Source organism: Crotalus tigris, unplaced genomic scaffold, assembly GCF_016545835.1.
Source record: "Crotalus tigris isolate CLP2741 ecotype Arizona unplaced genomic scaffold, ASM1654583v1 scf7180000017740.2609645, whole genome shotgun sequence".
Taxonomy (NCBI): Eukaryota; Metazoa; Chordata; class Lepidosauria; order Squamata; family Viperidae; genus Crotalus; species Crotalus tigris.
In genome coordinates, this window is record NW_024096606.1 from 1,110,156 (window position 1) to 1,134,998 (window position 24,843).

The 24,843-nt window shown below is 44.3% G+C and overlaps 2 long non-coding RNA genes across 3 annotated transcripts; one reads left to right on the forward strand and one right to left on the reverse strand.

Annotated features, from left to right (window-relative positions):
• Nucleotides 1–1,886: 1,886 nt before the first annotated feature.
• Nucleotides 1,887–2,487, reverse strand: LOC120306501. Its single transcript, XR_005556326.1, has 2 exons — nt 2,427–2,487; nt 1,887–2,151 (listed from the first exon to the last, which is right to left on the reverse strand). It is a non-coding gene; the product is annotated as an uncharacterized LOC120306501 (long non-coding RNA).
• A 214-nt stretch (nt 2,488–2,701) lies between these two features.
• LOC120306500 lies at nt 2,702–16,735 on the forward strand. 2 transcript variants are annotated; one of them, XR_005556325.1, is made up of 4 exons: nt 2,702–2,840; nt 3,193–3,303; nt 9,427–9,673; nt 16,347–16,735. It is a non-coding gene; the product is annotated as an uncharacterized LOC120306500 (long non-coding RNA). The 2 variants fall into 2 exon arrangements; XR_005556324.1 differs by having other exon boundaries at nt 2,709–2,840; nt 3,193–3,203.
• The last annotated feature ends 8,108 nt before the right edge of the window (nt 16,736–24,843 follow it).

Genomic DNA, 24,843 nt, shown 5'->3' on the forward strand with positions numbered 1-24,843 from the left:
AATATTCTTTTAGTAATTTTTTTAAATCTGTGTAGGTTACAGATTCAAGAGGCGCAGGGGCTGCTAAATTTTCAGCAATTTCAAATGCATCTTGACCACAAACACAGAGCAAAGTAGCGGCCTTTAAGCCATCTTCTCTTACTTGGTTTACTTTCAAGTAGTTTTCTACTCTGGCCACATATGACTCCCATCTTTCTGGGTGCATGACATCAAATTCAAAGAGTCTCCCTATTTTCACCATTTTCTCCTGTGTAAGGAAAGGGTCTATCAGCCAGCTTACCTCCAGCGACGCTGTACTGGCAGGCAGGTGCTGAATTTAATGCCGTCTTCCTAGCTGCTCTCAGGACTCCTGGGTAAGCTTACAATTCTTCTTAATTAATTGTAAGGCATCCCACCTTCGTCGCCAGTGTTGAGTCCTCGGCTTAATGGCGAATAAGCACAGAGCATCTCGTAGTGTCAAGAAGCCTTTATTGTTATCTCTTCTGCTCCGTTACAGCTCTGAGGCACGCAGGCCTCTCTGCCTCTCTTAAGAACGCTTCCCCGGACCAAATAGCAACATTTGGCGCGCTCCGCGCCTCGCGCATGTGCGCGAAGCCGGCGCCAGCCAGTCTGGTCCCGGGCAGCTTGCAACTGCCCGGGACTGTTGCAACATCCCGAGCCTGCCTTTGCAGGCTCAGGACACAACAACTATGTCCACAGCATTTTGCTGGTCTACTAATTTACTTTGTCAAAGAATGAAATAAGATGTCGGGCCGTAGGAGAGGCCGTCCGGCTTACTTACCCCAGTGAAGCCTCTACCGCATGGAACGGCGTCCGACCGGCCCGACATCCGGCTGATCGGCGCGCATGCGCAGAAGCCATTCTGACGCCCAGACCGGCCCGACAACCAGCTGGCCGGCGCGCATGCGCAGAAGCCATTCCGACGCTCAGATGGAGATGCCGGAGCCGCGCATGCGTAAGGAATACCCTGGACGGCATGCCGCATGCGCAGTCGGTAACCCTGACTGTGAGGACATTAAACGGAAGCTGCGTTTCCTAATGGGGGCTGGTAGGCTGTAGAAGCATCGGGAAGCGGCCAAAGTGTCGGGAAGCGGCCGCGGCGCCGGGATGCGTTAGGGGGCAGCTGCTGCAGGTCATGGTAATCGGATGTATTGCCATATAGGGGCGTTGGGTGGTCCGGATGTGGGTGGTGGCGCATGGGTGGTAGAATGGGTGTGAGTTAGGCGGAGTCTTGTGTTAACTGTATAAAAGGGCCATGAGTGTAATGGTTGTCAGTGCTGACTTTAATTCATTACTTTACTAAATAAAATTTGAAAGTTCTTCATTCCTGACGTGGTGAGTTTGATTCAGTTAATTGTGCGTCAAGACGAGGCAACAGTAAGTCAGAGAGGAGAGGAGATGGGCGATATGGGAGAAGGAGGCCTTTGCTATCAAATGGGCCTTGGTAACGTGGCGACATCTTTTGGAAGGGGCTAAACGGGAGATAGAAATATGGACGGACCATAAAAATTTAGCGGTACTGCAATCGCCCCGACGTTTAGCCCCGAAACATGTGAGATGGGCGCAATATTTTAAACGATTTACATTCCAGCTTAAATACGTTCCTGGGGGTCGTAATTTCTTGGCGGACGCTTTATCTAGATTGCCCCAGTACGAGAGCCAAAGGGAGGAGCTGGTACAGGCTATATTACTACCATATACACAGGGAGTAGGTAGGGTAAGCACCCGTTCTGATATAGGAAATATGGAGACGCAGCGATATATTCCACAAGAATGGGTCCAAAGGGTTTCCGGAGCATGGACGGCTGTAAAAACAGCGCTGGTAGAATATGGGCGGAAAATGAAAGAGCAGGCAGACAAAAAACGGCAGCCCTGCAAACCATTCATTGTGGGTCAATTCGTTTATTTGTCCACCAAATATCTGAAGCTGAAAGTTCCATGCAGAAAATTAGGACCTAAATACATTGGCCCATTTAAGATTGTTAAGATCGTTAATCCAGTCACTGTACGGTTACAGCTACCCCGGATGTTGGGGAAAGTACATCCGGTGTTTCATTGCAGCTTGATAAAGCCAGTTTATATGTATCAAAAAGAAACTGAACCAGGCCCTGTTGGTAATGGTGATTATGAGGTACAGGAAATACTTGACTCCTGTATTAAGAGAAATAAATTGTATTATTTGGTTAGGTGGAAGGGTTACCCTTTATCTGACGCTACGTGGGTACGGGTAGATGACGTAAGGGCCCCTCGATTGGTTAAACACTTCCATGCCCACAATCCTGAGAAACCGAAGCCAAGTAGGGCAGGGGAGGTTGGAAGGGGGGCGAAGGAAACGATATAACATGTCTTCTCTTTTTCCTAGGGGGAGCCCTGGTGAAAGGGGGGCAGTATGTCGGGCCATAGGAGAGGCCGTCCGGCTTACTTACCCCAGCGAAGCCTCTACCGCATGGAACGGCATCCGACCGGCCCGACATCCGGCTGATCGGCGCGCATGCGCAGAAGCCATTCTGACGCCCAGACCGGCCCGACAACCAGCTGGCCGGCGCACATGCGCAGAAGCCATTCTGACGCCCAGACCGGCCCGACAACCAGCTGGCCGGCGCGCATGCGCGGAAGCCATTCCGACGCTCAGATGGAGATGCCGGAGCCGCGCATGCGTAAGGAATACCCTGGACGGCATGTCGCATGCGCAGTCGGTAACCCTGACTGTGAGGACATTAAATGGAAGCTGCGTTTACTAATGGGGGCTGGTAGGCTGTAGAAGCATCGGGAAGCGGCCGAAGCGTCGGGAAGCGGCCGCGGCGCCGGGATGCGTTAGGGGGCAGCTGCTGCAGGTCATGGTAATCGGATGTATTGCCATATAGGGGTGTTGGGTGGTCTGGATGTGGGTGGTGGCGCATGGGTGGTAGAATGGGTGTGGGTTAGGCGGGGTCTTGTGTTAACTGTATAAAAGGGCCATGAGTGTAATGGTTGTCAGTGCTGACTTTAATTCATTACTTTACTAAATAAAATTTGAAAGTTCTTCGTTCCTGACGTGGTGAGTTTGATTCAGTTAATTGTGTGTCAAGACGAGGCAACATAAGATTGTTTTGGCATGATCTGTTTTTAAGAAACCCATGCTGGCTACCAGTTATAACTTTGTTTGCTTCTAGTTATTTGCTGATCTGTTTTTTTTTTTTTAATCTTTTCCAGGATTTCCCCAGGTATTGAAGTTAAACTGATTGGTCTGTAGTTTCCTGGGTCTGTCTTTCCCCCTCCTTTTTTTGAAGATGGGAACCATATCAGCCTCTTTCCAGTCATCTGGTACTTCCTCAGTGCTCCATGATTTTTGAAAGATATGGTACAATGGTTCTGAAATGGCATCTGCAAGCTCCTTTAGAACTCTGGGATGTAATCTATCAGGTCCAAGTGATTTATATTCATGAAGATCAGACAGGTGTCCTCTTACCATTTTTTTTGCTTATTTTAACTTTTATTTCTAGTCTATCTTTTACAGTTATGTTTTTGTAGGCTGGGCTATAATTTCTTTGGCATGAAAACTGATACAAAGAATGCATTAAGCAGCTCTGCTTTCTCTCTGCTGCCTTTTACTTCCTTGCTGTCTTCTCTCTTTAGTAGAGCATTTCCTTGATTTTTTTCGTGTTATTTATATGTTGAAAGAAGCTTTTTTAATTATTTTTGACTTTTGTTGCAAGTCTTCATTCATTCTGAGCCTTTCCTGACTTCATCTTTGCATGTTCTTGCTGTCTGCTAATAATCAGCCTTAGTTATGTGTCCCTCTTTCCATTTTTTGTACTTGTTTTCTTTGTCTTTCAGTTTATCAGAGAGATCTTCGTGCAACCATGCTGAATTTTTCTTAGATTTCTTGTTTCTTTTTCAGTGGTATTGTGCTGGAATGGGCTTTTATGATCATATATTTCAGAGTTTCCCAAGCTTCTTGAGTTGTTTTCCCATTTAGGATTTTCATCCAAGGAATCTTTCCCAAGCTCTCTCTGAGTTCGTTAAAATCAACTCTTTTAAAATCTAAGACTCTAATATCATTATGTTCTATTGCTTGTGTTTCCATTATATTGAATTCCAGTATGATATGGTCACTCTCACCCAAGGTTCCTGCAGTTTCAACGCCCTCTATGCTTCTTCTCTGTTTGTGAGAATTAAGTCTTGGTGACCTTCAGAAAACTAATAAAGACTTGGCTGTTTCCCCAGGCTGTGGGGCAGGGTGATGTTTACATCTGTATGGTTTATATCTTTATGTTTGCTTGTGGTTTCTTTTATGTTTTTATATATTGTTCTTACCTTCTGAAACTATCCAGCATCTTTAGGAGATGGCCAGCCTTTAAGCTGTATAAATATATACATACCTTTTTTTTCCTTGTAAGCTTAAAAAAAAAAATGATAGCCCCTGGATAAGACTGTTCATGCTGAAGTTGTATTGTGTATCTATCTGGTGCTCTGGTAATATAAAAAGCAAAAAAGAAAAATTGATCGAGCCCAATCTGTTTTCTCAGATATGGTGCTTAAAAGTTGCCCAATCCTTACCCCACAGTCCCAGCATAGGTTGTACTCCAACACATCTGATACATACCATATTGAGGAAGTCTGCTATAAAAAAATATTAGGGCTTTTCTTAGCAATATACTTCCCTTTTCTATTGCCAGTTATTTTATTATTTTATTTTATTTTAACTCCAGCAGTTTTTCAAAGGAAGTCTGTTTCTAAGAAAAGAGGAGATATGATGTTTTGCATACTCATTTCTTGGCATGATCCAAAAGAATCCAAAATAGATTCCCAGCATGGACAAAAACCTGTCTATCACTGATAGTAATGTTGTATTTCAGCTCAAGAAGGGAGTCAAAATTTGATCATTTTGTTCTAGGCCATTGGTTGATGACAATTACCTGGTGGGAAGTTTATTAATGACTTACAACAACATAAAATTAAGTAGTGCCTGAGAAATCTGCTTTCAGTGCAGATTTCACAAATAAGTAAACCCTTGTGGCTTGCTATGCCCACTCAGTAGCAAATACATTTCCAATTTAAATCTGAGATAAGACACAGTTTTATACTTTTTATGGAATGAAGCTTTCACATCGCCTGGTATAGAAAATATCAAGATTTCATCCTTAATAGTAATTGAAAATAAGGGACTGGGACAATCATTGCTCCTCAGGTCTTTATTCAAATAGGTCATGCAATGTGTAACTCATCAAGTCTGAAGTAGGATATACATGTGACACAGTTAGACTGCTAAAAATGAGAGTTAGCAAGCATCAGTTTAAGCACATCACTTAGATGTTGTGGGTGCTCCATCACTGGAGGCTTTCAAGAAGAGACTGAACAGCCACTTGTCAGAAATGGAATAGGGTCTCCTGCTTGAGCAGGGGGTTGGACTAGATGACCTATAAGATCCCTTCCAACTCTGTTATTCTGTAAGAATTTCTGTAAGGCCATCATGACATCCAAGAACTAATTATCAAGCTGAGAAAAAGAATAGGGTTCAGGTTTCCATGGACTGCAGAAATTTCATCGAGGAAGTCTGTACCACCAATCTATTTTGATTGCATTATAGTACTGCGGGACTATTGACCTTTTAAAGCAGATCAATATTGTTCCAGGAGGACAGAAGAAAATAGAGAAGAATTTGTCAAAGGCTACTTACTTCATGAATGAGGGAAGTTATGATTGCAAATAGATGAAATGAAATGTTCAATCCAGGCAAGGATTTGATACCAGCAGTGGTTATCCAATAATCCTTACTACCCTCATATTTCTCATATATTTCCTTCTCTCTTGGACTCTTCTTTTGGGAAAAACAAACTTAGTTTTCTACAGCGAACTTTTCTTAATTGCATGCTGATATGCAATCAGTATTATTCAGCCTTACCAGGACTTTTCACTAATGAATCAATCAAATTTATATACATTTTTAAGCAATATAGAATAAAACAATTAAAACAATTGATAAAACATGAATGAGATCACCACAGAATGTGCCAAAATCTCATATGTAATACAACCATCTCACATACATCTACTAATATATATTTTAATATTGAAAAATCATAGCCCTCTAATATTCATAAAGGTACATTATTTTGGTTTCATATTTTAATAAAATGTAATCATTATATTAAGACACCCCAAGGACCAATTCCCAGGGATATTTTCCTGATCTAAATCCTTGGAGAGAATTAAGAAAAGTGGACGCATAAAATGAAATAATGTTGCAGGATGAGTAGCTCACAGATGTACATTTATCTGTTCACATATTCTTCCTTTTGTCATACTTCAGCTTATTTTATTTCATTTATTTTATTTGTTAGTGTATTTTAAACATATATTTATTTTTGGCATTTCTGCTGTGGTTTGTGGCCAGGATAAAAATAAACTTCTAGTTTTCCTCTATAAATTTTAGCATACATCTCATTATTGACTCAAAAATACATAAATAAAGAATTTAGGCACTGTGTAGAAACAACTGTGTGTGCATATGCACACCAAGTAATTTGGGTGCCATTAAAGCAAAAAGCAGAGGAAAGGGAGTAAGAGAGAACTTGACATTGTGTTGGATTTAATTTACTTTCAAAAGAAAAACAGTGGAACAAATTTAACAGTTATCTATAGTCTGTTTCCTTCTTTTTTGTTTGGCCTTTTCATTGCATTTTACTTGGCGTTAAAATTTTAGAATAGTGGAAGGCTTTGGGAAAGCAAACAGCTAACACAATCTAGACTACAGAGAAGGCTTCTGTTAATAAAGTATTAAGAAAATATTAAGAAATAGAAAATATTTCCATAATGAAGGGATAGACTAATGGTAATTGAGATGGGGAAGTGTGAGATGGTCTGTTGAACCCAAGCAATTCACCCTTTTCATTGCTGTAAACTTTCAGAAAAAGGAACCAGATATAATACCACTTCTGGCAATCAGAAAAGAATGTGATATGAAGCCTAGGCTATACCAGTTTCCTAACTGGTTGCCTAACTAGTCCAGATGTGCTAATGTAAATGTGCTAGTGCAGATATGCTTCTAAGATTAAAAAAGCAAGCAGAATAAAGATGATTAATTCCCCAATCTGACATTTGGTGCAGAATAATTTTCTACTAAGCCAGTCCCCTCTTTGCTTCCAGATTTCTTCCTTTTAAATACATGCAATCATTGGTGTCCTCTTCTTCCCATCACTGACACTTATAATAGCGTAAGCATATTATGTATAATTTTGTTTATTGAATAGTTTTTCCTGACAGCTCCCCTCCTTTGAAATATTTGTCTCCATGGTTACCTCCTCCATAAACAGTTCTTCAGTCTTATAGCTACAATACAGCCTCAAAACTGCTGAAATCTAACTCCAGGAAACACTGTGATCTAGATTGTGTGTTTTAAGTATGTGCTTCTTAGAAAACACTTGTGTTGAAAGATCTTACATATAGGTATTTTGATTAATCTGTCACTGAATTGTGTTAGTAATGCTTACTTTAAGATCTGTCATGGAGGATCCTGGGAAACTGAAATGTTCTGAGGTTAGGTAGCCTTTGTTTTGAATCCTTATATCAATTTCTGTCCATTAGTTATTTTACACAAAGTTTGCCCTGTTTGTCTTACATAGAATCCAGAGGGACATATGAATTGTCTCTAATCTTGTGTGAAAAGCTGTAAGGGCCAGTAATGGTGTTATTTTTGCAAATATAGGAGCAAAGTAGACCCCAGGGTTTGTTGCAGTTTCTGTTGTTGCAGGCTATCTATATATGAGGGTAATTCAGAAATAAACCTCTGTTTGGTTATCAATGACAGACACTCACAGATACTGAATTTTAATTATACACATTAGAAAACTACAACATTACATTACTTATCAACATAATCATCATTCAAACTGAGACATTTGTCATAACATCTTACAAGGTTTGAAATTCCTTAGTAGTAGTCGCTCAGTGCAAAATCTGGGCTATAAGGGATTGATCAAAAACATCCCAAAGAAACTGCTTCAAAAATTCTTGGGTACATCTAGCAATGTATGGGAGAGCATTATTGTGAATCAACACCACTGTCAGAATCCAATTATATTTCATCTTTAATCATCAAATATAGAAAACCCCAATTCTGCCTTCTCTGGATTCTGCCATAAGAGGGAGAGAAGGGGGAGAACAAAGGGGCTTTATGGCCCTCACTTCCTTCAGTATACTTCTAAGGAATTGAATGTGTTTATTGCAACCTCAAAGAGTTTGAATGTAAATAGCACCAAAGAACCTTACCATAACAAAGGGGGCTATTTACCTTTCATGTAGTTTATCTGAAATCTCCATCCAGACGGAAGAAAGGAACAAAGGGGTGGAATTGTGATGCCTGAAACTATCACTGGAAGGGGGGGTGATTGGGTGGAACTGCTGGGGAACCCCTTAAAACCTTGAATGGGAGAGCTTGGACCCCAAGTCCTGTCTAGCACGCCTGCAACCACTTCTTCTTAATAAAGGATTCCTGTTGGAAGAATTATTCCAAGAGTTCTGTCTTCTTAAGATGCAAAGTGGGGTGGGTCCTTACAACCACACTGGAAGTCAGCATGCCCTGATGCTTGTTATGGATGGCTTTTGTAACATTTCACAGTAGACTTCTGAATTGATGGTCGAACCACGCTCCATAAACTTCACTAGCAGTACTCCTTTGGCATCTTCACATCTGGCAGGATTTTCTATGGCAGGGTTCATTTTCAATTGATCTAGCAGACAAGTCAACTGCAACACAACCTTCTCCTTCCACTCCTCACTACGTACTGAACAACTGTGCAGGACATCATAGGACGGGCATCGCTATCCCCACCTATTTCTTGCACATGCTCAAATGGAGGTTTATTTCTGAATTGCCCTCATAGTATAATTGTCCTGTTGTTTCTTGTTCTCTATGAGAATATACTTCAGGTTGGATGGTTGTCAGTATGCAAATAGGGGACTACAGTGCCTACAAAAGTGCAGTGTCATTGCTCAGTATGGACTATAGCTTATTTGTCAAGGGTGAAAAATTGGCAGCTACATGCCTCTCTGTTTTCATCTTGCCATTAGAGTAAGAGAGGGGAGGTGTTGCTTTCAAATGGGTTAGATAAAGAAACAAAAACTCTCCAGTTCTATGGAAGCTTGATCAGAGTCGGCAGTATGAAATTTTTTCAAAGACATTCTAGCAGGTGTGAAGAAGATAGTATAACAAAGAGAAATGGTTTACATGAGCTACATGGACATCTGGGGGAGGGATGTCTGGGAAAGTCATTATTATATTCTATGTTCTGATGCCTTGGGATTTTAGAATTAGTTTTACCTCACCTTTACCAGGCCATGTATTCAATAAACAGTAAGCTTTTCAGAAATGAAAATAACCCTGGACTTTTATTTGGATAACTGAGCTGGAGGTTGATATTAAACTAACTCTCATATGCTTTGCAGCCTACCTAGGTTTATCTCCCAGGAGTGCTGGTATATTGTGAATTCTACAATGGACAAGAAGAACTATGGAGGGTCGCCACATGGAGAAGCTCCTCTCCTGAGGACAGTGCCTATAATCCAGACAGGAGAGACTGACTTGTCAGGGCGGGCTCACCCGAAGCAGAACGCTAGATCATTAGAGCCAATTCGAACTACTGAAGGAGGAAGAGATACAGAAGTTCCTTGTCTGGCACCATGAACTACATAGGTGAGTGGCCTCAGGGAGGCAACAGAAGCTGAGTTTCCTTTGGCTCTATCTGAGACTTGGCCAATGAAGGTGTCCAAGAAGGCTGCAGAATAGGGAGAGCCAGTGGATTGGAGACTTCCTATGCCAGCTCACAGCCTTTCTGTGGAACAATTGAGAGAGATGTTCAGGAGATTGAAGGTTTGAGGAGCTGCCTCACTGAAGTGGTCAGTAGTGGGTTCTGCTCACTACCCTATTATTCCATTCCATCTTTGCTACAGCCAGTAGCTTCCCTGTGGTCCAGGATGGCAAGAATTGCCCAGAGTGGGGGGGACCAGAGGGACTGTATTCCAGCTACTACTTCCCAACAAAAGTTGGGGCACCACCTGACCCTTGGCCAATTGATCAGAGAGGGGCTTAGGCAGTGTTACTAGGAGCAGGTCTACCACCTGGCTATGTAATGGTGAGGGAAGATCCCAAGCTTTTTAAAGTCATGTTTGACAGAAAATCAGAAAACCTGGCTTATTTCCTGACCCAGGTGTAAAACTATTTAGAAAGGTATGGAGACAGATACCCCAATGATGGAATGGGAAGGAATGTTATTTAAGCGAATCTGGAAGGGGAAGTAGCAGAGTAGTTGGTGTCACTTTATTATGAGGCAGCCCAAGGGCTCCATGTTGTTGATGCCTTTATGCAAAAGCTACAGAACCTGTTTGAAGATCCCACCAAAGCAAGAAAGGCCAATGCAAGAGTCCGGACAATCAAGCAAGGGAAGAGACCAGTGGCTGAATATATTTGGAAATTTTGTAGCTTGGTCGCTCATGTTAGAGGTTGGCCAGAGCACATGTTATCTACCAATTTTGAGATGGGTTAAACAAGGAACTGTATTACAACTGTCTACCCAGAGGGGTGTCCCATCTCCTCTGTTGACTGGTACCAATTAACTACTGAGGTAGAGTTAGATTTAATGGATTACTGACAGCATACTGGTAGAGTTCTTCAACCTCATTCTGCAGGTGAAAAATGGCCAGCCAGTTGAGGAAGTAAGAGTGTTACTGGGACCAGGAGAGACCCCCTCAGGGATGTGAGCAAGCCAAAGGACAGTGTTGTTAAACTGAGCACATAATGCAAAATCTGCTGGGCATTTTGGGTTTGTAAAAACTTTTCATCTCGTGAAAAGACAATTTTGGTGGCCAAAAATGAAAAAGAATATAAAAGACTATATGGCTAGTTGCTCGGTTTGTGCATCCATGAAGCAATTACCTGAGAAACCCCTATGTTTATTACAACCAGTGGCTGACCCTAGAAGACCCTGGGAAGAAATAGCAATGGATTTAATAGTGGAATTACTGGAGAGTGGCAAAAATACTGTAATGTGGACATTGATTTATTTTCCAAACAAGCACACTTCGTAGCTTGTCCAAAGCTTCTCTCAGCTAGGAAGTTAGCCAAGATGTTTGTGCAGCATACTTACAGGCTGCATGGAGTGCCTAACCAATCATATCAGACCGAGGGTTACAATTCACTGCAAGATTTTGGAGAGAGTCCATCCAATCAATAGCATCATTACAAGGTCTCAGTTCCAGTTTTCATCCATGTACCAATCGTGTGGCTGAATGAACTAATGCAGTGATGGTGAACCTTTTAGAGACCGAGTGCCCAAACTGCAACCCAAAACCCACTTATGTATCAACAGGTGCTGGGTGAGTATGGCCCATGGGGTGGGCGTGGCCCACAGAGTGGGCATGGCTATAGTAGTCATGGCTGACTGGGTGGGCAAGACCAGGGTGGGCATGGCCACCTCGGTGTTGCTCCTGGGGAGGGATGCCTGTGGGGGGCCGGGCAGGGTTGGGGGAGATCCAGGCAGTGGGATGGTGGGCAGGAGGCTTGTCCTGCAGGGTGAGGCGAGGCGAGGGAGGGGGAAGGGTGGGGTTGCCATTGCCATAGGGCAAGGCGAGGTAAGGCAAGGCAAGGCAGGGCAGGGCAGGGCTGGTTGCAGACAAAGGGGGGCTCCGGTGAGGAGGAGGAGGAAGAGGGTTTCAGCAAGCTTAGCAACTGGAGTGGGGATCCCCCCCAAAACAAACATGCTTTGTGGGTAACCTCACAGCACAACAGAAGAGACCAAAACCTGCTGCAACCTCCCAGCAGATGGGAGGGGAATAAAAACCAAACAGCCCCCCCCATCCTCAACAGAAATGCTCAGTGTTAAGTCCTTGAGTCAACGGCGAATGAATACAGCACATTCTGTAATTCCAACAGCCCTTTATTTAAAGTAGTTCTCTCTCTGTCACAGCTCTGAGGCTCGCAGGCCTCTCTGACTCCTTTAATAGCATCCCCGGGCAAAAAGGTAACATTTAGGTGTGCTTCCGCGCCTCGCGCATGAGCGCGAAGCCGTCACCACCCAGTCTGGTCCCGGGCAGCTTGCAACTGCCCGGAACCATTGCAACATCCCGAGCCTGCCTTTGCAGGCTCAGGACACAACACCCCTTCCCCCCCGGATGAGACTTATTAACTATATAGGTAGTTATACGTGACCTCAACACGAGCATGGTGTGCCAACCCCAAACCTGCACATCTATTGCAGCTGTGCAATAGCCACACCACAAATGGTACTGGGCTATTGTTTTGGAATTAACTACTCAATGCTCACACTCCCATTTTCCAACAACAGCAGGCACCCTCTCACTTTCCTTGCTTTAACAGCAGAGTTACAAAGTCCTCAAGATACTTGGGAGACCTTTTTACTCTCTGTGACCTCCTCAGGTTCGGAGAACCCCCTACTTCCTCTTGTGCAGAGGATGAAGTGGAGTTGCCCCCTCTTTCAAACCCTGGTGGTCCCTGTGAACTGTGTCCCGTTGCCTGGTCTGCTTGCTTGCCCACCGAGCTCGTCAGACCAGGACTTTGCTCCCCCATGAACCTGGTTGACCTGCCTAATTGTAGGCTCTCGGGCCCCTCTGTATGCCTGCCACTGTTTGGCATTTCTGTAGAGCCCTCCAAGTCCACAATGGACCTATCAAGGGAACGCATCCCTTCACTCCCATGCCCCATAACGAGATTGTCTGGGGTTTCTGCAGTGCCCCAATACTCAGTTGCCCCCCCCATCTATGCCAGAGATGCCAGAATTGGGATTTTCCTCTCTGACCACCTCCCTGTGTGTATACTTCCTTTTGGAAGCAGTAGCAGTACTGGGCCAACTTGACTGTTTGTGTGCCAGTTCTCTTGCAATGTTTGCGTTATTAGGATGCTGCCAGTTATTCTCCCTGACTGGAGTACTGAATGGTAGTTGTGAATGATGAGTATGCCCCCTGGGTGACTCCCTGGCTGGAGTAGGCACTGGTGCCTGTATGATTTCTTGTTCCCTTGAATTCCTGTTTGGAACATTTGCGGAACCTTGGAACAGGCCATTTGCGGCATCTCCGTTTGGCCCGGGCTGCTGCCAACACCCTTCCCTTTGCCCATAGTGGTGCCCCTCCCCCCCTGGAGAAAGCCCAGGAGTTGCAGAGGGTAAGTCCAGTCTCGTATGCAGCTGATCGATATGCCGCCGAAGGACACGACCGTCGTCCAAGGAGACCTCATATGACAATGAACCAGTAACCTTGCATACTACAGCAGAAACCCACAACCCACCGGGCCCGTAGTTCCAGGTCCATACTGGGGCACCCACTTGCAGACACTGCGGTGCCCGGGGTTGGGTGACCTTAGGAGGCAGTCTGTCCGGGTGCAACCTGTCAAGTTTGGTGATCAGTTTGTGCCCCCAACGGATTTCAGCTGGGCTCTTCCCAGTGGAAGTTGAAGGTGTGGTGCGGTAAGCAAGAAGAAAGTCTGCCAACCTGTGGTGCCAGTCCCTGTAGGTCAGTTTCTTTAAAGCATCCTTGGTGATGCAGACCATCCGTTCAGCCATACCATTGGTGGAAGGGTGGAATGGTGCGGAGGTGGCATGACAAATCATGTTGGCCTGCAAGAAAGCCTGAACCTTGAAAGAAGTGAATTGAGGACCATTGTCAGACACCAGGACATCTGGGAGCCCATGTGCAGCAAAAATCCCTCTGTTCAAAAGTGTGTCTCCACGCAATAACAAACAATTTGGGCTGAAAATGTTCCTTCAATAATTTTTTTAAATCTGTATAAGTGACAGATTCAAGAGGAGCAGGGGCTGCCAAATTTTCAGCAATTTCAAATGCATCTTGACCACAGACACACAGCAAAGTAGTGGCCTTCAAGCCATCTTCTCTTACTTGATTTACTCTAAAGTAATTTTTTACTCTGGCAACATAAGACTCCCATCATTCTGGGAGCGTGACATCGAATTCAGACAGTCTCCCTATCTTCGCCATTCTTGCTTCTTTGTTAGGAAGGGGTCTATCAGCCAGCTTACCTCCAGCGACGTTTTACTGGCAGGCCAGGTGCTGAGTTTAATGCCGTCTTCCTCTCTCCAGGACTCTTGGGTAAGCTTACAATTCTTCTTTTTTGTTTTTGTAAGCCAGCCCACGTTCATTGGCAGTGTTGAGTCCTTGAGTCAACGGCGAATGAATACAGCACATTCTGTAATTCCAACAGCCCTTTATTTAAAGTAGTTCTCTCTCCGTCACAGCTCTGAGTCTCGCAGGCCTCTCTGACTTCTTTAATAGCATCCCTGGGCAAAAAGGTAACATTTAGGCGCACTTCTGCACCTTGCGCATGCGCGCGAAGCCGGCGCCACCCAGTCTGGTCCCGGGCAGCTTGCAACTGCCCGGGACCATTGCAATGTCCCGACCCTGCCTTTGCAGGCTCAGGACACAACACTCATGACAACGAAAGCCTCGGGCAGGGGAAAGAGTGTGGACAGGTGGGCATCTTGCTTAGCTGATGGCTTGGAGGGGAAGGGGGCAGCTACACTCCCTCCCAAATGCTACCCTGTCACAAAAGCAGGATGAAAATTCTAAGAAGCAACAAGGAAAACAAGTTAAAACAGAAGAGTGTCTCAGAACACCTGTATTAGCAGATGCAACTGATATAAAATCTGGATGAAGAATGGTTAATAAAGCATTCTTGGTTGACTATTTTATCTTTCCTAATAAGCTGTAACAACTTCCTCTCTTCACTTTGCAAAACCTGTGGGTCCCACACCATTCCACATACCTGCAAGAAAGCAGCTGCAATCGGAGTACTCTAACTGTAACTTTGAAATGTGGCACCACTGATTTAACTACTGTCACACTGCAAGTACAGTTGGAGTTTACAGTACTGGTTTATCCAGCATGTATTATTAATTTTATCTTTCTTCTCCTTATACAAAACTACACCTTCTATACACAGAATGGAGAGTTATTGTTGGTTTCTTGTCCAGTTTTAGTTTCCCTCTGCATCTGATTGGCCACTGGAGTAAAATAATGCCAAAATTTGCTTTTATCAATTATTTTTATCCCAGTTTGGGGGGGGGAGGAGAGACAGAAATGCTTTCTGCTATCCAAGGGTGTGTATTTCAATACCATTTCCAAAGTCGAATTCCTCAACATATAGATTATTCCTTTACCCTGGTTAAACTTCTCCCGCCGCCTTTTTCCCCAATTTCCTCCACTCACAAAAGAATAAAAGAATAGCCCACCCTTTTCCAACCCACACTCCAGATATTGCACATGTTTTCATGTGATTCTGGAGATTCTGGAATTGAAGTCGTTCATTCACTTCTTAACAACATCCACCAAACTTTCCGCACCACCTTCTCCCCCTCCATTGCCCCCCCTAAAATCTTAAGAAGGGCTTTCGATCATCTTGCACATTTTACTTATCACTTAAACTCTGCAATTCTCACCCCTGCAGAGTTTTGTTGCAGAAGTTACTCTGTGCAGAAAGGAAAGAGCTCCTCTCCCAAGTGGAGGGCTAACTTTGGCTGCCCCCAACTCAGAGGTTCCCTTCCAATGTGCGTCCAATGTGCCCCCTGAGAGAAGCCAGCCCTCCCCTTCCCCAACTGCCCATGCCAAAGTGCCCCTTAGCTAAGGGGAGACGGGAAGGTGGAGGGGAGCAGCCACTCTCATGAAGGCACCACAAACTCACATGAAGAGAACTCAGCACTTTGCTGAATTGCGTCCCATTGCTGCACTAAAACCTGGGGAGCGCTGAAACTCACTTTCAAGTCCAGGGCACTGGAGTTTCCCTGTGTAGCCATGCCAAGCTGTGCCACCAGGCTTCCCAGTGGCGAGCAGAAGGGAGATCGTAGCAAGAACGATCTTTTTCCCCATTCCCTCCCTGGCCCTTGAGCTCGTCTCGACACCTCTTTCTCTGTGCCGCTTCTGGCTTCTCCCCTCTCCCTGCCCAGCTCTTGCAGCTGCTCCCTGACTCCCGGTGCAGAGAAAGAGAGCAAGAGCGCTGGCACATGTGAAGAGGGGGAGGGGAGAAGCCTAGCCCCGCATCCCTCTGGGGTGATGGCACATGTGCCCACAGGGACGGTTCTGCACCATGGGTCACCATGGGTCTAGACTATTCTTAAAAACCTCCTGTGATGGAGCACCCATGATTTCTGAAGCTATTCCATTGGTTAATTGTCCTCACTGTTAGGAAGTTTCTCCTTAATTCCAGGTTTCTTCTCTTTTTGTATAGTTTCCAACGGTTGTTTCTTTTCATGCCCTTTGGAAAATAGTTTGATGCCCTCTTCTTTATGGCAGCCCCTCAAATACTGGAATACTGATATCATGTCACCCCTGTTTCTTCTTTTCTTTAGACTAGCCCAGGGGTCGGCAACCATTTGGACCAGTTTACCACAGAAAAGAAAACACTGGGAGCCACAAAACCCTTTTGACATGTAAAATGATGATAACACTGCAGATATCATTTTTTACCTTTATGCTATGTATAAAAAAACTGTAGTGTGTTGCATTTATGAAATCAATGAACTGCTACAAGAAAAACAAATTTTTATTTCTGCGTGCAACAAAAACATTTTGAACTCCCCCCAAAAAAAGACGCTGGATCAAAGGTTACTTTCAAATAAAATACTCAATGTCTATTTGAGTCCTCCTTGTATTTATGAAATAAAAAGCCGGTGCAAACTATAAAAACTACAAATAGAAAAATAGAAAAGAAACAAATTGTGGGGGGGAGAGAGAAAAGGACAGGAGAAAGAGGGGAAAAAAAACTTTCTCCTTCATCCCAACAGATAAAAACAATTTTAGTAGCTTATCTACCATCTTTAAATACAGCATAATTATCACCATACCTCATCTCTTAATTTAAAAAAATCAAACATATATTCAAATTTTCTCTCTCTCTTTCTCTCTCTCTCTCTCACATACACACCATGATCCCCCCTCTCCAGCCAGCCAGCCACCATCGTCAATCTTCTCACCTGGCCAGCCATCCTCACATTCTTCTCTTCCTCCTCCTCCTCCTCTGCACTCAATCGGCTGCTAGCGGCTTGGGTGGCTCTGCTCCATCCAAGTTGAAGAAAGCAGAGACATAGCAGAAAGCAGCTTTCTTCAACTCGGATGGAGCAGAGCCACCCAAAACGCTAGCAGACGACTGAGTGCAGAGGATGAGGAGGTGGAGGAGAAGAGCATGAGGCCAGCTGGCCAGGTGAGGAGAAGATCGGCAATGGTGGCTGGCTGGCTGGGGAGGGGAGATCATGGCCACTCGGGGGGCTCTGCAAAGCCTCATGGCAGTGGCATTGGCAGGTCCCCCCACCCAGCCCATTTCCCCAGTTCCGTATAAGCTTGGCAGAACCCCCCCCCCCGTATCCCCGATCAAACCCACGTGGCACCTTCTTTCCAGGTCCACCTCCGTAGTCCTCTGTCTCTTCCTCCACCACCACGTGCAGTCCCAAAAAGAAGAGAAGTTTGTGGCCAGTCCCAAAAATAAAAGAAGTGGGACTAAAAAAGTTCAACCAATCAATTCCAACTTCTCACAGGGAAAAAAAGATCTCGCGAAGTTGATTGATTGAACTTTTTTAGTCCCACTTCTTTCTTTTGTGGCACTGCAAATGGCAGAGGAGGACTGGGAGCCACAGTAGAAGGATGAAAGAGCCGCATGCGGCTCCAGAGCCATAGGTTGCTACCTGTGGACTAGCCAAACCTAGTTCCTGCAGCTGTTCTTCATATGTTTTAGTCTTCAGGCCTTTGATCGTTTGTAGTATAGTGACCAAAATTGGTTGCAGTATTCCAGATGTGGTCTTACTAAGGTTTTATAAAGCAGTACTAATACTTTGTGTGATCTTGATTTTATGTCTGTGTTTATACAACCCAGGATTGTATTAGCTTTTTTGGCTGCTGCTACACACTGCTGGCTCATAGTCAAGCGATCATTTACTAGGACTCCAAGGTCCCTCTCACAGTTACTGTTTTTGAGCCAGGTCTTGCCTAATCTGTACTTATACCTTTGATTTTTCCTGCCTAAATGTAATAATTTGCTTTTCTCCACATTAAAATTCATTTTGTTGGATAGGGCCCATTTTGTTGGATAGGGCCCATTTTGTTGGATAGGGTTCAAGTTTGTCAATATCATTTTGGATCCGGAGCTTGTCTTCTGGGGTGTTGGCTATTCCTGCCAGTTTAGTGTCATCTGCAAATTTCTATCCCCTCATCTAGGTCATTTATGAAGATATTGAAGAGTACTGGGCCTAAGACAAAACCCTGTTCTACCTCACTGCTTACTTCTCTCTCTAAGGTCACTGGCCCTTGATTAAACCTGAGATATCACAGGTTTAATATCATGGAAGACTCAAGCACAGGCTTCTTAAAGAGACAGTACTTTTTATTCGATCAAATTAAGTCCTGGGTGGGAACACAATCTGAACACTGGCAGCAGTTGCATTCAGAAGTGCCACACCTTAGAAAGTTAATGGCATCACTTTATAAACTTTGTTAGCCAATCAACATCAGACAATAGAGTTATTATCATATAAAGAAGACATCAATCATTCCTGTACACGTCCTTATTCCCTCCTCAGTACATTACATCCATGTACTTGCTTCCCATGCTTGCATGAAATTGGTCCCTGACACAAATGCTGATTACAGAAGCAAGATAGCAATAGTTAGGAAAGGCTACACAATTTGTTTCTTTTTCTAGTTCCAGTTACAAAACCCCACATTCCTCCCTTTTTAATTTTGCAACAAAATGCTTTCTGTTACTTAGTAACCAATGATGTATATTCCTTCAGTATTGCAGTGAGAGTCAGGACTTTGGCTGGCTTATGGGGTTTGTCATTCCTTACAGAGGATGCTATGACCGTCATCCCCAAGATGGTAGAGGTAACTGTTCTTTGGATAACAGGAATCAAACATGGCAAAACCAGAAGATCTCCAAAAGCTAATGCAATCAGAAAAACTATCCTTTGCCAATCACTAAAGATCTCTCCAAACCAGCTTGTGTCCATGACACCTGTCCAGATTTGAACCAGGACACGGGCTCTTTTCCTCATACGATCAGTGATTTCCTCGATTACTTTTCCCTGGTCTTCAATCTGGAGGCAACAGTTTGTCAGACTGAACTTTCCACAAACACCTCCTTCTTTTGCTAATAAATAATCCAAAGCCAGGCGGTTTTGATACACTGCTGTACATAACTGGGTGTTGCTTTTAGTGAGCAAATTTAAAGCCAAGGCTGTCTCATTTGTAATTATTTCTAATACAGCTTGCAGTCTAATAATACTATTAAGCATATAAACAAGAGCTCTATACCCATACATTCCATCTTCTGCCCAAGTAACAAGTCCGTACATCTATATAATACTTTCTGGGTACCATTCTTCTTTCTTCCATGTCTTTTGACTTGATATTTGTAACGATGCTAAGAAAAAGACTCAGGCATGTCTTGAGCAGAGGTTTGAAGCTGCAGAACACAGCTTGACAAACTCTGAGTTTATTGTTTCTTATATACTTTTTACATACATAGGCTTTACCATCAACTGCTGACATTTTACATGTAGAAGTTTAATCTTTAGCTGTTGACATAAAGTAATTGAAAAATTCCTTCATATAAGCAATTATTTTCTAGTAACATATTACCTGCTGAGAGCAGGTAAAAACAAATACAGGTTAATTAGAAAAGGAAAAAGAACTGATAAAGACAAGAAGAGATAAAGACAGGAAGAGATAAGGGGGAACTTAAAGCATATTATTTATTTAGGTAGGTAAGATATTAAGTCAAAAGGGGGTATCAAAAGGTTATGAGGTTTGTGGGGGGGGGATGCAAGGCAGTTTGCTGCGCGTGCAAATTCCCCCACAGATATTGGAATGTGTTATGATTTGTCAATGCCAGACCTCGTTTTTGTCTAAATCCAGTCTCATCAAAAAAGGGTACACCTAGCCTTTCCACTTGTTTGATAGGGAGTAAAAAGAAACTGGGTTTTATAGTACCTAATATGCAAGATCCCTCCCACCTGGCTAAGAGGACAACATAAGCAAACTTTCCACAAACCCAATACAGTCCATCTGGGGCGGTACAGGTGAGAGTGGCATCTGTAAGATTAGTCCATAAAGTAGACAGTTGAGGAATGTTTGCCAGGGGATTTGGGAGTTGGGCCAAGTTGGTAATACTCCACCAAAAGGACACTGAAGTGTTTCCCTGCAAAAACTGCTCACACTTAAGCTCCCCAAGGGCTTTACCAAAACCTTCCCTTTTAAAACAGAAGTTTCCCACTATGGAAGTGGTCAGAGTCCACATATTGGGTCTATTGATGGCTTTCCAAGTGAGATTTTGACTAGCCAGGGCAGTAAGACTTATTTCACATGCTTTCCAAGGTCATTGTTCACCCATGTTAGTCCCCACACACATAACAATTAGTGTCAGAATCCAATTATATTTCATCTTTAATCATCAAATATAGAAAACCCCAATTCTGCCTTCTCTGGATTCTGCCATAAGAGGGAGAGAAGGGGAAGAACAAAGGGGCTTTATGGCCCTCACTTCCTTCAGTATACTTCTAAGGAATTGAATGTGTTTATTGCAACCTCAAAGAGTTTGAATGTAGTTAGCACCAAAGAACCTTACCATAACAAAGGGGGCTATTTACCTTTCATGTAGTTTATCTGAAGTCTCCATCCAGACGGAAGAAAGGAACAAAGGGGTGGAATTGTGATGCCTGAAACTATCACTGGAAGGGGGGGTGATTGGGTGGGACTGCTGGGGAACCCCTTAAAACCTTGAATGGGAGAGCTTGGACCCCAAGTCCTGTCTAGCACGCCTGCAACCACTTCTTCTTAATAAAGGATTCCTGTTGGAAGAATTATTCCAAGAGTTCTGTCTTCTTAAGATGCAAAGTGGGGTGGGTCCTTACATTAGACAGGACTTGCAAAATTAATCCACCTGGAAGGGAGACCCTTGCCAGGGGATTTTGCAAAAATTTACCATGTCAGACAATGGAGCAAGAGAGGGGGAAAACTCCCTGGAAAGAGAGCCGCTGACCAAATTGGAACCTTGTCAGATGTTGGGATCCGAGAGGTCAGATTCCTCAGAAGAAGAAGTGGTGGAGACACGGGACCACAAGCCTCGCTGGTCAATGTGAGTTGGAAAGAAAAGTGAGTGGGGAAAGGAATCAAGAAAGGTGACCCTGAGACGGGGGCCCAAGCAACCAGAATGGAAGCAGGAGATGGAGAAATCCCTGCACGCAGGTGAAGAGGGAGAAAGCTGGGCACCGTACTCAGACTGGATCCTAGAGAAAGCTATTGACCTGATGAAGAGAGCTCTCAGCTCCCTAAGAGAGGAGAATCCTGAGCCCTACGGCCGCCCCAGCTCCTGGAGCCGCAAAGGGAGAGACACCGAGGGGGACGTGGAACCTGCAACCCCGGGGACATCTACTGATCCAGTAGTCCCCACCCCCTACCGGACCACAGATGGCAATCTGGACGGAAGACACTACCACCAACAACGGAGGCACCAATCCATTCCAAGACGTCCACCGTTGGAGGTGAAATTCAAAGGGGAGCCAACACGCTTGGGGTTTTTCCTAACCCAAGTCCTCAGCTACATGGAGGAATATGGGCAGCTGCAGATTGGGTGGTGAACTTGCATGACTCCAATGCCCCAGAACTCAGTAACTTCAACCGTTTCATGTCCTCTCTGAGAAGACGATTTGAAGACCCCCTGGCTGATCGCAAAGCCCATGAAAGGATAAAAACGATGAGGCAAGGCAAACGCCCGGTGGCTGAATATACACAAGAATTCCGGGCCATTGCCAGCAAACTGAATTGGCCAGAAGACATCCTCCTTAGCCATTTCAAAGACGGACTAAATTATGATCTATATGACGCTTGCCTGCCCCGAGGGGACCCACACTGACTTGAGGAATGGTACGTCTTGGCAGAGGAAGCAGAGATCGACATATTGAAGAGGCACCGCTGAGGAAAACAATGGAGCCGCCCGCCGCCTGAGCTGACACACGAACCGGTGAAATCATCGGCTACAGCCAAGAAGCAAATGGGGTGTTTCAAGTGCGGAAGAGAAGGGCATCGAGCTGTAGAATGCCGCTCCAAAGCCCCCCAGCACAACCCAGACAGATCCCCAATCAACAAATCCGGAAAGTCTTCAGCTAAGCCAAAAGAAACGGCCATGAGAATGATGGAAATTGCAGAACCCCCCACTTCTGCTCACCAAGGGGAAGGAACTCCAGCCTACACCACAGGGCCGATGGATGCCTCAGATGACAGCTCGGAGGGCGAACCCCTGGTAAGTGGATGCATCACACCCATCTTCAAAACAGTGACTATATTAATCCCCCCCATGCCCGAAGCTGTGAAGGTGAAAGCCTTAATAGACTCTGGCTGCACCCGCTGCCTCATTAGCTCAACACTAGTGGGGAATCTGGGCATCCCATCCAGGAGACTGGAACAACCAATCTCATTTGGCCAGTTAGATGGATCCATAGCAGGGGGGGTGCCAGCTACCCTAGCCACTCTACCAATACACCTCTCCCTGGGCAAACATGAAGAGGACATAACGTTTGTGGTGACCCCAGGTATGGAATGCCCAATGATTCTAGGGATGGAATGGTTGAAAAAATGGAACCCCTGGGTAAATTGGAGGATGACAGAAATCAAATTCCCGAAGGGGGACCCTATGGACTTAAAACCCCAAGGGAGGCTACCAGAATCAAGAATAGAAAAAGCATCCATAGGAGAGGAAAAAAGATTAACAGAAATACCAGAGGAATATAGGGACCTTGCTGAAGTCTTCAGTGAGGAGAGGGCGAATGAGCTTCCCCCCCACCGACCCACAGACTGTACCATTGAATTCAAGCCTGGGGCAAAACTCCCGAAGCCCAGATTATACTCCATGAGCCCAAAGGAGAAGGAGGAAATGGAAAGATTTATTAAAAAAAACCTAGAGAGAGGTTTCATTGAGCCAGCCAAGCCTAAAGTGGCTGCCCCGGTCCTTTTTAGAGAGAAGAAGGATGGCTCTTTACGTTTATGCGTGGATTATAGGGCCCTGAATACAATCAGTGAAAGCAACCTATACCCTCTGCCCCTCATGAAAGACATGCTGTCACACCTATCGAAAGGGAAATTTTTTTCTAAACTAGACCTAAGGGAAGCTTACTATCACGTGAGAATTAAGGAAGGGGACGAATGGAAGACTGCATTTAACTGCCCCATGGGGTGCTATCAGTTCAAAGTCTTGCCATTTGGATTACAAGGGGGCCCTGCAGTTTTTATGCAATTAATCAATGACATTCTAAGGGAGCACCTGTTTAAGGGGGTCCTTGTTTACTTGGACGACATTCTTATCTTTACTGAAACAAAAGTATTTAACATTTAGCCATGAAGTAATTCTTTCAGCCAGATCAATAAAAAGATTCTTTGCTACTGAGGGGATCTCAATTATGGTTTCCAAGTCATCATAACAAGAGTGAAAAACTCGAAAGTGGGATGGTGGTATAATAGTGTCAACTTGAACCCATATTTACATCCAGGGGACTGCTCCGGTTCCATTGATAGCTAGTCAAATGATGCTGAGAAGTCTGCTGGTCTAGTTATCTTGAAGCACACTGGGTTGCAGGAATCAGCATCGCACTGGGAAGTACTTAGTCCTTTAATTACATTGAACTTTCCTTCAATTGTGCCAGATTGGGTTATTCCTGTATACCACTTTACAGTGCTCCAGCACAGACATGGTGTAAGACTGTAGCCAAGGTAGGATGTACAAACATATTTGGCATTAAACAAGTAGGTCTGTCTCCACCCCAGTGTTCCATACTTAGTCCATTTAACTTGATTGTAGTCAATAGTTTACATGCATCAAAGCAGACCCTGGCACTACCCATAAGTCCCATGTCAGTCTTTCCCAAGAAGTATTGTCTGTGAGTCTCTCCAAATGCCCAGATTTGAAATTGTTAGTAGAGCTTTAACAAGTAACTCTATCCCCCACTTTGCAAGTGGAATATGTAGTCTCATTATAAGCACAACTCCCTTTTGTTCCTTTACACTCATAGAAGGAGTGATAAATCAATGTAAAAATATAGCAATACACAGTCCAGATACCACAAACCCAACTTCTGGGGTAGTCTGTAGTCCATCGAAGCTTTCTCCTAGTTAGATGGAAACAGTTCAACAGATGAGGCAGGTTGAAGTTTCACTTTCAGGCCATCCAGTGGTTGGGCTTGCCACTGGAGAGAGGAGGATGGAACTTTTCATGGATCAATGCCTTGATTCCTTCCACTTTCACCACAGTTGAGGTGCTCAGGAGACTTGATGGGGCTGGTACTTATAGGTGACAGTTTTTTCACTTGAACCCACTCTCCAGGAACAACGATTAGTCAGAGACAGGTGGTAGGGCCTGTACTTAGATAGAAGACAAAACCTGTACCAGATTATGCAAATGCTGAATAACATTCTTCTCTTCTTCATCTACATTCTTCAACCTTTATGCAACAGTCTCCCATACATCATTTCAAAATAGAACAAAGCAAGTTTTCCAGAGGGCAAAGCATGAATGTGAGTTCAACCTGAGTTTTAAGAGTTAGCTGAGGCCTGTATGCATTGAAATGGCCTCAGCACTAGATGTCATTTGTCACAACTTGTTTAGTCGCTGTGTTCAATATCCATAAGCTTCCAAAACCAAAACACCTTCTCTAACTCCTCCTTCTCAAACATTCACTTCCTTTTTGCAGCTGCCAGCATATTTCCCTCAGCTTCCCATGTGCCTGCTGCTCTTCTATCAATTTTACATGAGTCAACTCTTTCCCTTTATTATTAAACATATGTTTCCCTTCTCTCCTATCAACAACC